Raw genomic sequence first — 12,167 nt, forward strand, 5'->3', positions numbered from 1 at the left:
GGGCGGGGCGGGAGCCTCCGCGCCCATCGGAACTGGCTGAGGCTGAGGCTGAGGCCGCGGCCCGGAGCTGAGGCTGGGTGGGTTGTGGGTCTCCTTTATCTGGAGTACTGTCTTAAGGTGTGGGGCTGCCTTCGTTGGCCACAATTTCCCATTGTTGGATTTTCTTTTGTAGGATTTATTTTAGAGGCTCCAGGAGGACTTTTTCAGCACAATTAAGAGTCCTGTCGTAGCCCGGTCACCGTGCACGGCTTTTAATTTCCTTTTCACGAAAAAGCATCGCATAGAGGGCAGCCTCAGCTGGTGTAAAAGGCGCTCTCAGTATTCTGCTCTACTTGGCTGAAAAATGTCTTGTGGTGGGCAGAGGAGTATAGGAGTCCCTGTCTGCTACAGACTTATTTAGGTTGGATATTAGGAACCATTTCTTCTCAGAAAGAGCAGTGAGGCAGTGGCACAGGCTGCACAGGGAGGTGGCAGAGTCACCATCCCTGGAGGCGTTCAAAAAAACGTGTGGATGTAGCACTGAGGGATGTCGTTAGTGGGCATGGTGGGGATGGGTTGGTTGGTCTAGGTAATCTTAAAGGGCTTTTCCAAGCTGAACTATTCTGTGATTCTATAACTTAAACATAGCCTCTACAAAACTGCTTTATTCATATTTCATAGGTGAGATTGAAGTAGCTGTGTCTTGCTAGTACTCCTAAAACTTGACTATATGACCTAAAATTTAGTGTGTACTCTCTGTGTTTGTGGCTGCATGTGTAGAGAATTGTATAAAGAAATCTACCCTGACATAGAACTATATTACTCTAATGCATATCTAGCAATATTTTGCTGGTAGCTTAAGGGTGTGCATGATATTTTCAGAAAAAACAAAACCAAACAAAACAAGGCCAAGCAAAAAGACCCAAACACCACCAAGCAACAACAACAAAAGCCCACCAAAAAACTGTGGTCAGAACTCAAATCTAATTTTTTCTTTCTTTCTTTCTCCTTTATAGATGAGGAAAAGTTCATTCCTGGCCTCTGTATTTTGACTGAGACATTTTTTTAAGTTAAAGAAGTCTGCCTACCTGCTTCAGGGCTGTGCATTCCGCAAGGTGGAATCTTACAGCAAGTTTTTATCAAGCAAGTTACAGATGTAAACTAAAACAATTTTTTATTCTTTCAAGAAATAACCGAGCTGCAAACAGTTTGAAAGATTGTGAAAATGAATGCTTCCTTGCTACAGTCAGTTTCTCAACTTATGGTCACTGTTTGCTCATAGGTTTTCCCCTGAAAAGTGGGTGGAAAATTTGTTTCTTCTAATGCAGATTAAACAGATCTATCAATTTTCATGAAGTGCAAGACTTTTTTTTAAGGCTTTCTGTTAATGATGTGCTGCCACTGAGGGGGAAAGAAAACACTGAAGATATTTTAGGGAAAAAAAAAAACAGTGACTTGGAAAAAGCGCTTTTAATTTTAGTAAAATATATTCCACTCCAAGCAAACCAAATTACATAGGCTGTTGTGTTGGGCTGCTATACAAAATATTGTCTGGAATAGTCCATGGAAATGTATATGGAATATATAGTTTTCTAGTGAGATTAACTAAAGCCTTTTCACTTTTAAGTTTTTTTTTTTAAAAAAAAAAGTACCCGACACTCAATAAATGGTGCAGTTTTCCTTTTTTTAATAGCGTCTCCTTCTTTGGGAGTTGTTGAACGTTTAAAAAGAAGGAACTGATATGGGGAGGAAGTTTCTGAGGTTCCAAGTAACGCTTTCCTTGGCACCTTCTGGAGACTGGTCCAAACCCAGAGGTGTTAGACTGAGAAGGGCTGGTCCTGTTCCATTCCCGTTGCTGCTCACAGCAGAGTGTCTGTAGTCACATTATCCTGAAGAGAGTCTTTGGCTTTCTCAGCTTTGAGTCCAAGTTTCTCATCCTTCCACATTTATCCATCTTTATGTTGCTTTGGCCAAACTATTTTCTGTTCTAACAATATCATCTCCAAATTTCCAGCCCTTCCATTATTCATGCTTTTTGCCAGCTTAGTCAGTCTGAGACTGTTCATAGTTTAGCCTGCAATATTTTATGAAATGTTATTTCTTATAGGCAAGAGTGTTTTTGTCAGATAATACTCAAATTGCCCCAAACTTTCCAATTATATCTTCAACAAGATAGTTCTTTGGTTTTAGATTTTCCACACCTTCCATTGTAGGCTCTTTACAGTTATCTGCAGTCATTTATAGGAGGAAGATTAAAAAGATAAGATTTGTCCAGCTAAAAAATGGTTTTCTTCAAAGCAATTTAGTAGTCCTTCTGAGCAGGTACTCTGGTACAGAGACAGGAAAATGCCTTCTGCTGCCTGTATGGTTGCTCCATCTAGAGCTGGCTGAGCTCTGCCTAACTGCAATGTGTGCATGCTGAGGGACTTTCTGAACAGCTACAATCTACAAGGATTTGGCTGTAACATAGAATAACCCAAATCACTTTCAACACTCAGTTCTGAAGTGAATGTGCACAGTTCTCACGCTCCCCCTCCTCATCTCTAAGCCAGAGCTACAGAACCTCAGAGAAGGCTTTTCCCAGACAAGTTCTTGTGCTGAAACTGCGAACAAGGAATTTCTCTGCTTCGTCCTTTTAGTGACCCTTACTGCTAACACCCTGGAATCTTGAAGGAAGAAGCTGTCTGAGTCAAAAGGACAAAAAGACAAATGCCAGGCCAGGATGAGGAAAAAAATTATATTAAGAGAAAGGGTCTCCTGAGATCTGGACTGTACAAAGGATAAAAAGCCAAATCTAGAAATCATAGACTCGCTGGCCAAGAACATTTCTCCTCATATCTGCATGGTTTATTTGCCAGCGTAGTGTAATCCACAGCACACAAAGTATGAGTTATTGTTGGCCCAAAAAGCTGTTGTCTGTGTCTGTGGGAAGCAGCAGCACTGCTTCTGTTAGGTTGTGAGGGACTGGGGAAGTGTGTGGGGGAGATGGACTACAGAACCATGGGAAATTGGTAAGAGATCGGGATACGCAGAAGGAAGAGGAAAAGAAGATCCAAACTGCATTTTCTGCCATAGCTAGGAATGACTATACGCAGTTACAGAGCTCTCTTCTTTTTTTTTTTTTTTCTTTCTTCCAGTTTTAGTCAGTCTCCTTCTTTGCCCTTTGGGATTGTTCTAATTTTTTAATGACCCAATGAAAATGTTAGTAATAGAGAAGTTTTCTATTTTTCTTCTGTCTTCCTCCTTCTTTATTTGCTTTTCCCAATGGGGCTAAAAAAAGAAAGTTATTCTTTTTAAAATTAGTTTGGAAAAGCTGTGCCAAAATACGCAGTTCTGCTTTATTTTACAGCCTTATGAAAGTCAAGTAGCATTTTATAAAGCTTTAAATTTTAATATAAAATCGCCAAGAACATTCCATTTGCAAATCTAGGGAGATATCTAAGCTCATAAACATTCAATATGATAATCAAAGAGAAGTATTTTATCACAAATGCCTTTTTGTACAATTATTTAGTTGCAGCCAAGTCAATTGCATTTCAGTCGAGTCTTTGTTACCAGCCCACTGAGAGCAATCTGCCAGATCTCAACTGTAAACTTCTTTAGACTTTTCTAACCCTCTAGTATTTACCACCTTTACAAGACTATATTTAATTCCAAACCAGTAGCTATTTTGACTTTTTTGAATGTATGATTGTTTCTGCCCTTGCTCAGTGTCTTAGCTGTGCCAGACTGAATCTCAGCCTTCAACTGGAATGAAGGCTGAGATCATTCTGAGTATTTAGGTTGGTGCAGAAACAGAGTTGTGGAAACTGACTGTCCAAGGTATCAAATGGTGATCAGGAAGATCAGTATTTAGCTTTTTTTCCTAACTCATCAGAAGCAGTAACAATAGACAAGAGCCCCTCCTGGCACAAGATGAGGATTTTACAGGAAAGTTGAACTGGCACGTAAGATCTTCAGACCTAAGGAATTATTTCAAAAGAGCCACAGTCATGTTGAAATAGTTGTTTAGGAATTCACTGACATATAGTTGTCAAGTCCTTAATATTTTAGTGCTTTTTAAATCAATATGTATGCGTTTAAGAATAACAGTCGTAAGAAAATGTTAACTCAGTGGTAGGAATAAGTTTTATTTTATTACGATCGAGACTGGTTTGTGAGTTTTATTGCATTACATTGTGTGCAATTTTCATCAACTCAAACTGTCTGGCTCCTTATAGCAACTTGATGTAAGGAAGTTGAACTAGTTTCCTTGGGGAACCGAAGGCTCAAAAAATTGAATTGTTAGCTGGTAGGAAAAAAAAAAATTAGAATGTTTTTCAAAGTACAGAGTGGTGAAGAAAGGAAATGATTACTTGGAGTTGGAGGCGTAAAGTGAGAAAGTGCCTGCTTCGTGAGTCTGTGGGTGGTAAGCCACAGTTAATTTATACATATACTTTGTTTTTTCATCTGCCGTTACTCCAATCCCAAGTGCTAATTACAGTCATTCAGGTCAGCATGTCTTCATTCTATTGAATATTGAAAAAAATAGGTAGAGAAATTAACAAGACTTAGAAGGACTCTCTGCATCTATATTAGACCAGAATAATATGCAACTAGAACAACAATTTCAAGCACTCGTTTTCTGTGTCACTTTTATTGTTAAACATGAGCTTAAGAGCGAAACCTTAATTGATAAGCAAGTCCTGACGTGCTCAAAACACAGTCTCAAAAATAAAATTCTTTTCACTCCTGGCTTGCCTCTGCCACTTCAATGAAAGTAAATTGGAACTTACTCACAGATTGCAGAAGTACACTGTGGTGCTAAAGGGTGAACTGATTGAAAACCAAGCTTGTTGGAATGGGGAATGTCTTCAAGCAGGACAGGATCCCTTCATATTTTCCATACCCGTGTAATTGAAAAAACATACAAACAAAGGAAATAGAAGCAAAGTGTTAGTGGATTTTGAGGGTTTTTTTCTGATTTTCTTCACAAGTCATTGTAATTTAAGTCCCATAGGTACTTGCCGTCAGAACTAAGTCGGAAAACAATTCAGAATCCAAGTAAAAATGTGAGGGAGGAAGGAGGCATGGCATGGGGCTCTTAGAAACTCCTCCTTATTTAATTGTTTAGATGTGCAAAAACCTTATAGGTAACAGCCAGAGATAAAAATCATGGAATGAAAAGGGAAAAAGAAGTGCTTCTTGGTCACGGCTGAGCTAGGAGGCAGAGGATTAGCTTGTTGTGGGAAAAAGATTTCAAGACTTTTTCCAACAATATATATATGTGTATGCATGAAAAAAAAAAAAGCATGGCTGAGTCTTAAAATAAAAGTGAGCAAATCAGGTAGTTAAAGAATGGCGAGAGCAACAAAGATTCTCTGTGCAATCAGGGATTAAGTATTGCTGATGAAAAGAAGGGCAGGAAAACTGGAGCATCCAAAATCTGACAATTACAGAAGAACCAAGTGTGAGTACTGGCAATGCTTTGCTGCTTGATGAGGCCACTGAAAAGAAGGCTTCATGCCAGAGCCAGGTGGAGATAGGGGAAGAAAAAACATAGGGCTGATGCTCAGCAGCTGGAAAGCTGGGCGATGAACTGTGAATATGTAAAAAGCATCCAACCGTCTTGCATTTTATCTGTCAGGAGCAGAGCAGTGGCATCATGTCACGGATACTCTAGAGTTATTAGGCTTCATTGTATAGGCTACTAAAGTGCAAAGCTAAATCCATAGCTAGAAAAAACCTCACTCTCGGCAATGGAAGTATCAAAGAAATTATTCTAGACCCCAGTACTGTGTTTAAGTAGTCAAGTGTGTGCTTTCTAGCTTTAAGCACAGTCCTTTTCCCCAAGGTAGTTTATTTGTACCTTAGCAATACATAATATATTTAAGGAGTTGAAAGCTGCTCTTTTTCTTCAGTTACTGTGCTTCAGTTTTCATGTGATAGAGTATCCTTTCCTAATCCTAGCCCTATTTTAATTTATCAAAACACATGGACCCAAGTTTCCCATTCCTCTTTTGTTATCAAGAGATAAAAAATTGTAGTGATACACATCAGTGGAGAGTTTTCTATCCTTGCACACATGAATGAGTGTTCATACTGGAAAATACCATCCAATAAGTGTGAAAGACCATAATTGTATCTGAATTATTTTAGTGAGAGCATGTTCATAGCTCCACTCGTTTATCATTTTCATGTTATTTATTAGCAGTGCCCACTTGTGACTATAGTTATAGTTGTAGGTGACCCAGTATTAACAGGAGAACGATAATTTCCTGTGACCTAGATTTCTGCACTGGGAACAATAGCATACCAGCACCGCCTAATGGAATCAGACTCAAATACCATGACCTTTGGTTTACTCAACCTTTTGCTTCCATTGTTAATTATACATGCATTATGGTTAGTGTAGAGGAGATCATTTGTTCATTATTAAAAATCAGGCTTGCTTTCGTTTGAAGAAAGGTGAAAATACAGAGAACCCATAAAACAACAATCCTGAAATGAAGAGTTGAAACATTAATGAGAGATTAAAACTGAGATCTGTACAGCTTGAAACAGTAAAGAGATATATTGCAAGTAGGATTAGCACAGTTTATTACTGGACAAAGCAGAAGATATTTGCTGTAATACATGGAGTTTGTACTTGCTTCAAGATGCTGTTTTGTTTGTTTGTTTGTTTGTTTACATAAGCAAGTGTAACATCAATAAAAGATTACAGATTGGTAATCCTTTGAAAGATAAACAGGTTTACAGCACTGCAACACATGGGAAGTTGCTGCAAGACAGTTTTTGGTCCTGACCTGGAGGATCTGTTTTTGGAAATAAAGAGTACAATTTGGAAGAGGCTGTGTTCTAGATGACATTACATTGGTTTCTCAGGTAGATCTTGGTTCTTTTCTCAGGTGTGAACTCTTTTCATAAGGACAACACCCCATACTGTGGTTTGAGCCATTCATTAATCTGGAAGAGCCGCTGGAAAAGCATTTTGCATCAAGCTAATTCTGGCACAAATATGTGACAGAGGTAATAATATTTTATGGAAGTGAATTTTCCTGTATTTCAGTCTGTGCTCATTGCTTCTCCTGTTATAGAACCCTGTTATAGAATCATGGAACCATTTATTTTGGGAAGGATGCTTACGATCATTAAGTTCAGCCATCAAACTAATACTGCCAGGTCTGCCAATGAACCCTAGACTATGTCCCTGAGCAACACATCCATGCATCTTCTAAACACATCCAGGGATGTTGATTCCACCACTTCTTTAGGCAGCCTGTTCCATCACCTGACCACCCTTTCCATGAGTAATTTTTTTCCAGTATCCAATCTAAACCTTCCCTGACACAATGTGAAGCCATTTCTTTATGCCCTGTCACTGGATATCAACAAGAAGTACCTTCTCCAATCTAAATGGCTCTGGCTCTCTCAGTCTCTTCCTGTATGACAGATGCTGCAACCCATTAATGATCTTAGCGGCTCTTTGCTGGACCAGCTCAACTTATTATATACATATATAGGACATCAAACATGACTTTACAGTCACATGACAGTCACCTAGTACAAGTGCGTACTTCAAATATTTGACATTGCTTAGCACCTTGCAGGATCCTTCTTACACTTACAAATATATTATTGACTTGCATTGCTTTTTAACCTGTTATATGTAGGGTTAATCAGGGTACTGTCTTTTCCATCTTCTTTTCAAACATTCACTGTTTCTAGAAAGACTAAAAATTAATGCCAATATCTCTTTTTCCTGGTCTCTACCAAGTTCATTTGAACCTGTAGGACTTTATCAAAGATTCAGTTTTACTTTTGAAACAAGAATTACTAGGAAAAAGATTATAATTCCTGGTATCAATTATATGAGATAGAACATGGTTAGCTCCCCTGTGCAGCAAAAGACCCTGTAAAACATATTTATAGCTTGTAACCCAGACCTGTTTTTCTGTATTTCTTCTATAAGACAAACACCCAAAAGAGCCTGCAGAAAGACACTGAACACTATTTTAGAGAAATAAGAGGCATCCTAAAGATGAATTTCAGTTATTGGAGTGTTATAAGAGCATTTTCTTTGCTCTTATAACAAAACAGGGAGGAGTGGTTGATAGACAGATGTGTACTGCCATTCAGAGGGACCTGGACAGGCAGAGAAAAAATGGACTGAGAGGGATCCCACAAGCTCCACTGAGGGAAGTGCTACAGCCCGCACGTGGAGAGGAATAACACAGTGAACTAGCACTTGCTGGGGACTGACTGGCAGGAAAGCAGCAAAAAAATGGAGCTGCAGGTCCTAGTGGACGCCAAGTTGAACTTAAGTCAGTAATTGGCCCATTAAAAGGAAAATCAACAGCACCCTGCTCTGCAGGATGCAAGGAACGTTGCCAGGAAGTTGAGGGAGATGATCCTTTCCCTCTGTTCAGTACTTGTGAGATGCATTAGGAGTACTGTTTTGGGCTTTCTAGTACAAGAGAGATGCTGGACTGAGTCCAGCAAAGGGCCACAAAGATGGTTAAGGGATTGGAGCCTCTGCCATGTGGAAAGAGGCTGAGATAGCTGCAGCAGTTCAGCCTGGAGAAGAGAAGGCACAGGGGGATCTCATGCAGTAGAGGAGGCAGAGCCAACTTCTCTCCTCAGTGGTGCTCAGTGAAAAGACAAGAGGCAATAGATATGAATCGAAATACAGGAAATTCCATTTAAACATACTTTGAAGATGATCATATAAATGCTTGATCAGAGGGGTTGTGATGCCTCCATCCTTGGAGACTATCAAAATTTGACTGAACCCAGCCCTAAACACTACTGTAAATGACTTCATTTTGAGCAGAGGAGTTGGGCTAGATGATCTCCTGAGGTCCCTTCCCAGCTCGAGGATTCTGTGATTGTGTTTTGTGAAATGAGGCAAGACATGTACAAGATCACAGTAAGTATGGTAAAAAATGTTAACCTAAAAAAAGAGAAGATCTTGAAAGACATATCTTTGACTCTGAAAAGATCCATGGATTATCAATTTGAAAAAACCTAGTAAGGCAATTTAGTAGAAGTAAGACTGTTCTGTAATAAGGATGGAGTGTAACAAACAGTAAATATAGATCCTACAGAGGATGGACAGCAGAAGCATATATGTTACAAAAGTAGAAATATATAATTTTCACTGCAAGCTAATAGTTTAATAATAACAAAATAACAATGAATACACTTAACCCATACAGTTCTTGTCTTCTGTTAGTCTCCAGGCACTTTCGCATCATAAAAAAAGAAACAAGCATAAATACACAGCTGGGAGAGAAGAGGCTTGACACAGATTGTAAATCAAGCAAATAAGAAATTGTCTGCTAAATTCAGACTTTGGCTTCATTCATGGCTTCATTCATTTATGGCTTTAAACCAGATGCTCAGATATGTTTTCTGGGAGAAGAGGCAACCAGAGTGGCTATCTTCTCTGCTTTTCAATTAAAGGATTAAAAGAAAAAAAATATGTATTTTTTTCTAAGCAGCGCAGAGCAGACAGCAGTTTAAAAAATGCCATAAAATTTGAGTACACCTGCTCACATACAACAGTAACATATCATATACTGCAGCATGTAGAGCTAATTGTATCACCAGATATTACGTTCATGGTGTAAGTTCAAATGTCACTAAGAAAACAGCTTACCTCGGGACTAACAGGCTATTTGTCTTCTCATGGCTGAGGACTTTCCTCAGGGCCTTGGCCAGCTGGCACAGGGTTGCCAGGTCTACATTATTAACACAACTGGAAATGATCCTCATGCACTAACTCCTGAGCTGTACCCTCGAATTGCAGAGAAAGAGCTAATTGCTGCAGCGTTCTTGTAGATGAGCAAAATCCTGTCTTCAGACCCATTTTCTGGCACCATCCAGTTTACTGCTATACATGTATCCATATGCTTCTCATCACACTGTTTGTTCTTGTTGCTGATGGTTATATGACTGAGCTGGAAAGTGAATGACCATCAAACACCTAATTTTTAGTCATTAGACTATTTTTTCTTATAAAGCAAAACCTTCGAAAGTTAAGGAAATCAAATTTGATTACACAATTTTGGGGATTAATTAGGATGCTAGCAAAGCTGAAACAACTGAACAGATAAAGATTTACCAGAGATCATGGAGATGTGAATAAATCTAAATAGAATATCAGCTGAAAAAATTGCTGTAAGAAAACATCTGAACGCTTCATGTACAGATTCTTACTTCTAAGAAAATGTTCTCTTTTGCATTAAATGAAGGGGAAATGCAGATCTGATCTGATAAAATAAGCACAAGTTACTGCAGCTTTCATCACCTTTTCGATAAAACAAAAAAGTTGTGTATTTGTTTATATATTTTCCTTTTGTTGTAACTCTCATGTCACTGATTTACTAAGTCATCGCATGCTAGCTCTTTGGGTTCTCTATAGGGGCACTGTAATATTAGATTATAACAGATTTCAGGTAAAACCTCCAACAACATGACACACATTTAGAAAAGTTGTAAAATCTACAATCCACTAAACACAAACTTACCAAACACAAGATCTACTGTGTGAACAGGAGTGATCACTGTAAATTAGACAGTATACGTATACTACAGAAGAAGAAAAAAAAAAGAAAAAAAAGGGTTGAAAGCTGACTACTTTTGAAGAAAAATATCAATTTTAAAACAGGAAAATATTCCAAAGTCATATATTATTGTAAAGTAATAAAAATACTAATTTAATTAAACAAATTCAGTACACTAAGAAAATGTTAATTTGGAGTACTTCTTGAGAGTAGTTCAAAAGTCCTTGAATGACTGTATAACCTTTTGATGGCTTAAAAAGTTCTTTTTAATTATTGATAGGATGATAATCAGAGATCAGTGTTCTCCTAATTGTGTATGCTCGACTATGTAGCATTGCTCCTTGCCACTCAGCATCCTTCCAGTGAGTTACTTTTGGTACTTAGAGAAATATTATCCTTACTCTAGAGATACAGAAATGATGACATAAAGAATGAATTGTTTGGCATAACAAAGCGAATCAGTGACAATATTTAGAGCATGGCATTTTGGGAATCTCTTTTGCCTATTAAGATTTCTCTCTCCCTAGAAAACCTGATTCCCTTTCCACTCACAGTTTTATAGCACAAAAATAAAAACATCCATTAATGAAAGATTTTTTTCTCAAAGTTTGTTAGCCTCAACTCACATTGCCCCTCTGAAAAAAATAACTGCCAATCCCAGAAAGAGTCAAGAAAGCCCAAAGAACTGTCTCCCTCAGCACGCAGCTTTCTTAACATAGTTGACAAACACTGGGATTCATATACTCTCATTTGAAAGCCAGCTGTGTATTCCACTTAACAGCTAATAGTGGGATCATGAGAAGAAAATAAAATGGAAACCAAACCAGAATGAGGAGTTTTCTGTAACTCCTTAACAGACATAGATACAGAACACTTCCTACCACTCATTATAGCCCTTCCTATGTCTATACAGCTATCCAGCTCTGCTTATAAATTCCTCCACCATTCAACCATAAACTAAAACTTAATAAGGGGAGACAAGTCTCACACAGCTCTGCAGAGCCATCCTATTGTGCTGTGCCAGACCTGGGAACATCTAAATAGCAGATATGCCAACACAGCTGGAAGTCTGAAGGGAAAAAAAGGACTCTTTCTCCCCCCTTCCCCTCTTTTCTTTGTTTAACTAATCAGTCGGTAACTATGAAGGGGGAAATAGCAAAAACAGGGAAAGGAGGAGATAAAGAGTTGATCCCTTCATTATCTCTAGGGTAAAAAAGGAAAAAAAAAAAAGGAAGTCTCTTTAAAACAGAAGAAATTCTCAACTGTGACTGCACCCTCTTACGTGGATTCATCCTTCAAGATCTCTTTGTGAAATCCAGACTGTAGACATGCAAGTCTTCTCCAAGTTTTGTTTACTTAAGGGGACCTAGGGCTTAAAATGTGAGTGGAGCAGGCAAAGAATAGCTGCATTAGATTATGTGGAACCATACTGACTTTTATTTTCTTGTTTTCTTGCTTTCTCACTGACATCTAAGTATCACAATCTTTTGTGTAATGGCTCATGCAAATACAGAAGAAAAAGACTTATTAAAGAATTTACAATCTTAGTAAAAAAATGAGGATTGCCAGAAAGATATCAAGAGACAATAAGACAAACGAGATCAGAGCACACCAGTAATCTAACTGTTGTTATATTTTTAT

This window comes from Meleagris gallopavo, chromosome 2, assembly GCF_000146605.3.
Source record: "Meleagris gallopavo isolate NT-WF06-2002-E0010 breed Aviagen turkey brand Nicholas breeding stock chromosome 2, Turkey_5.1, whole genome shotgun sequence".
In the NCBI taxonomy this organism is placed as follows: Eukaryota; Metazoa; Chordata; class Aves; order Galliformes; family Phasianidae; genus Meleagris; species Meleagris gallopavo.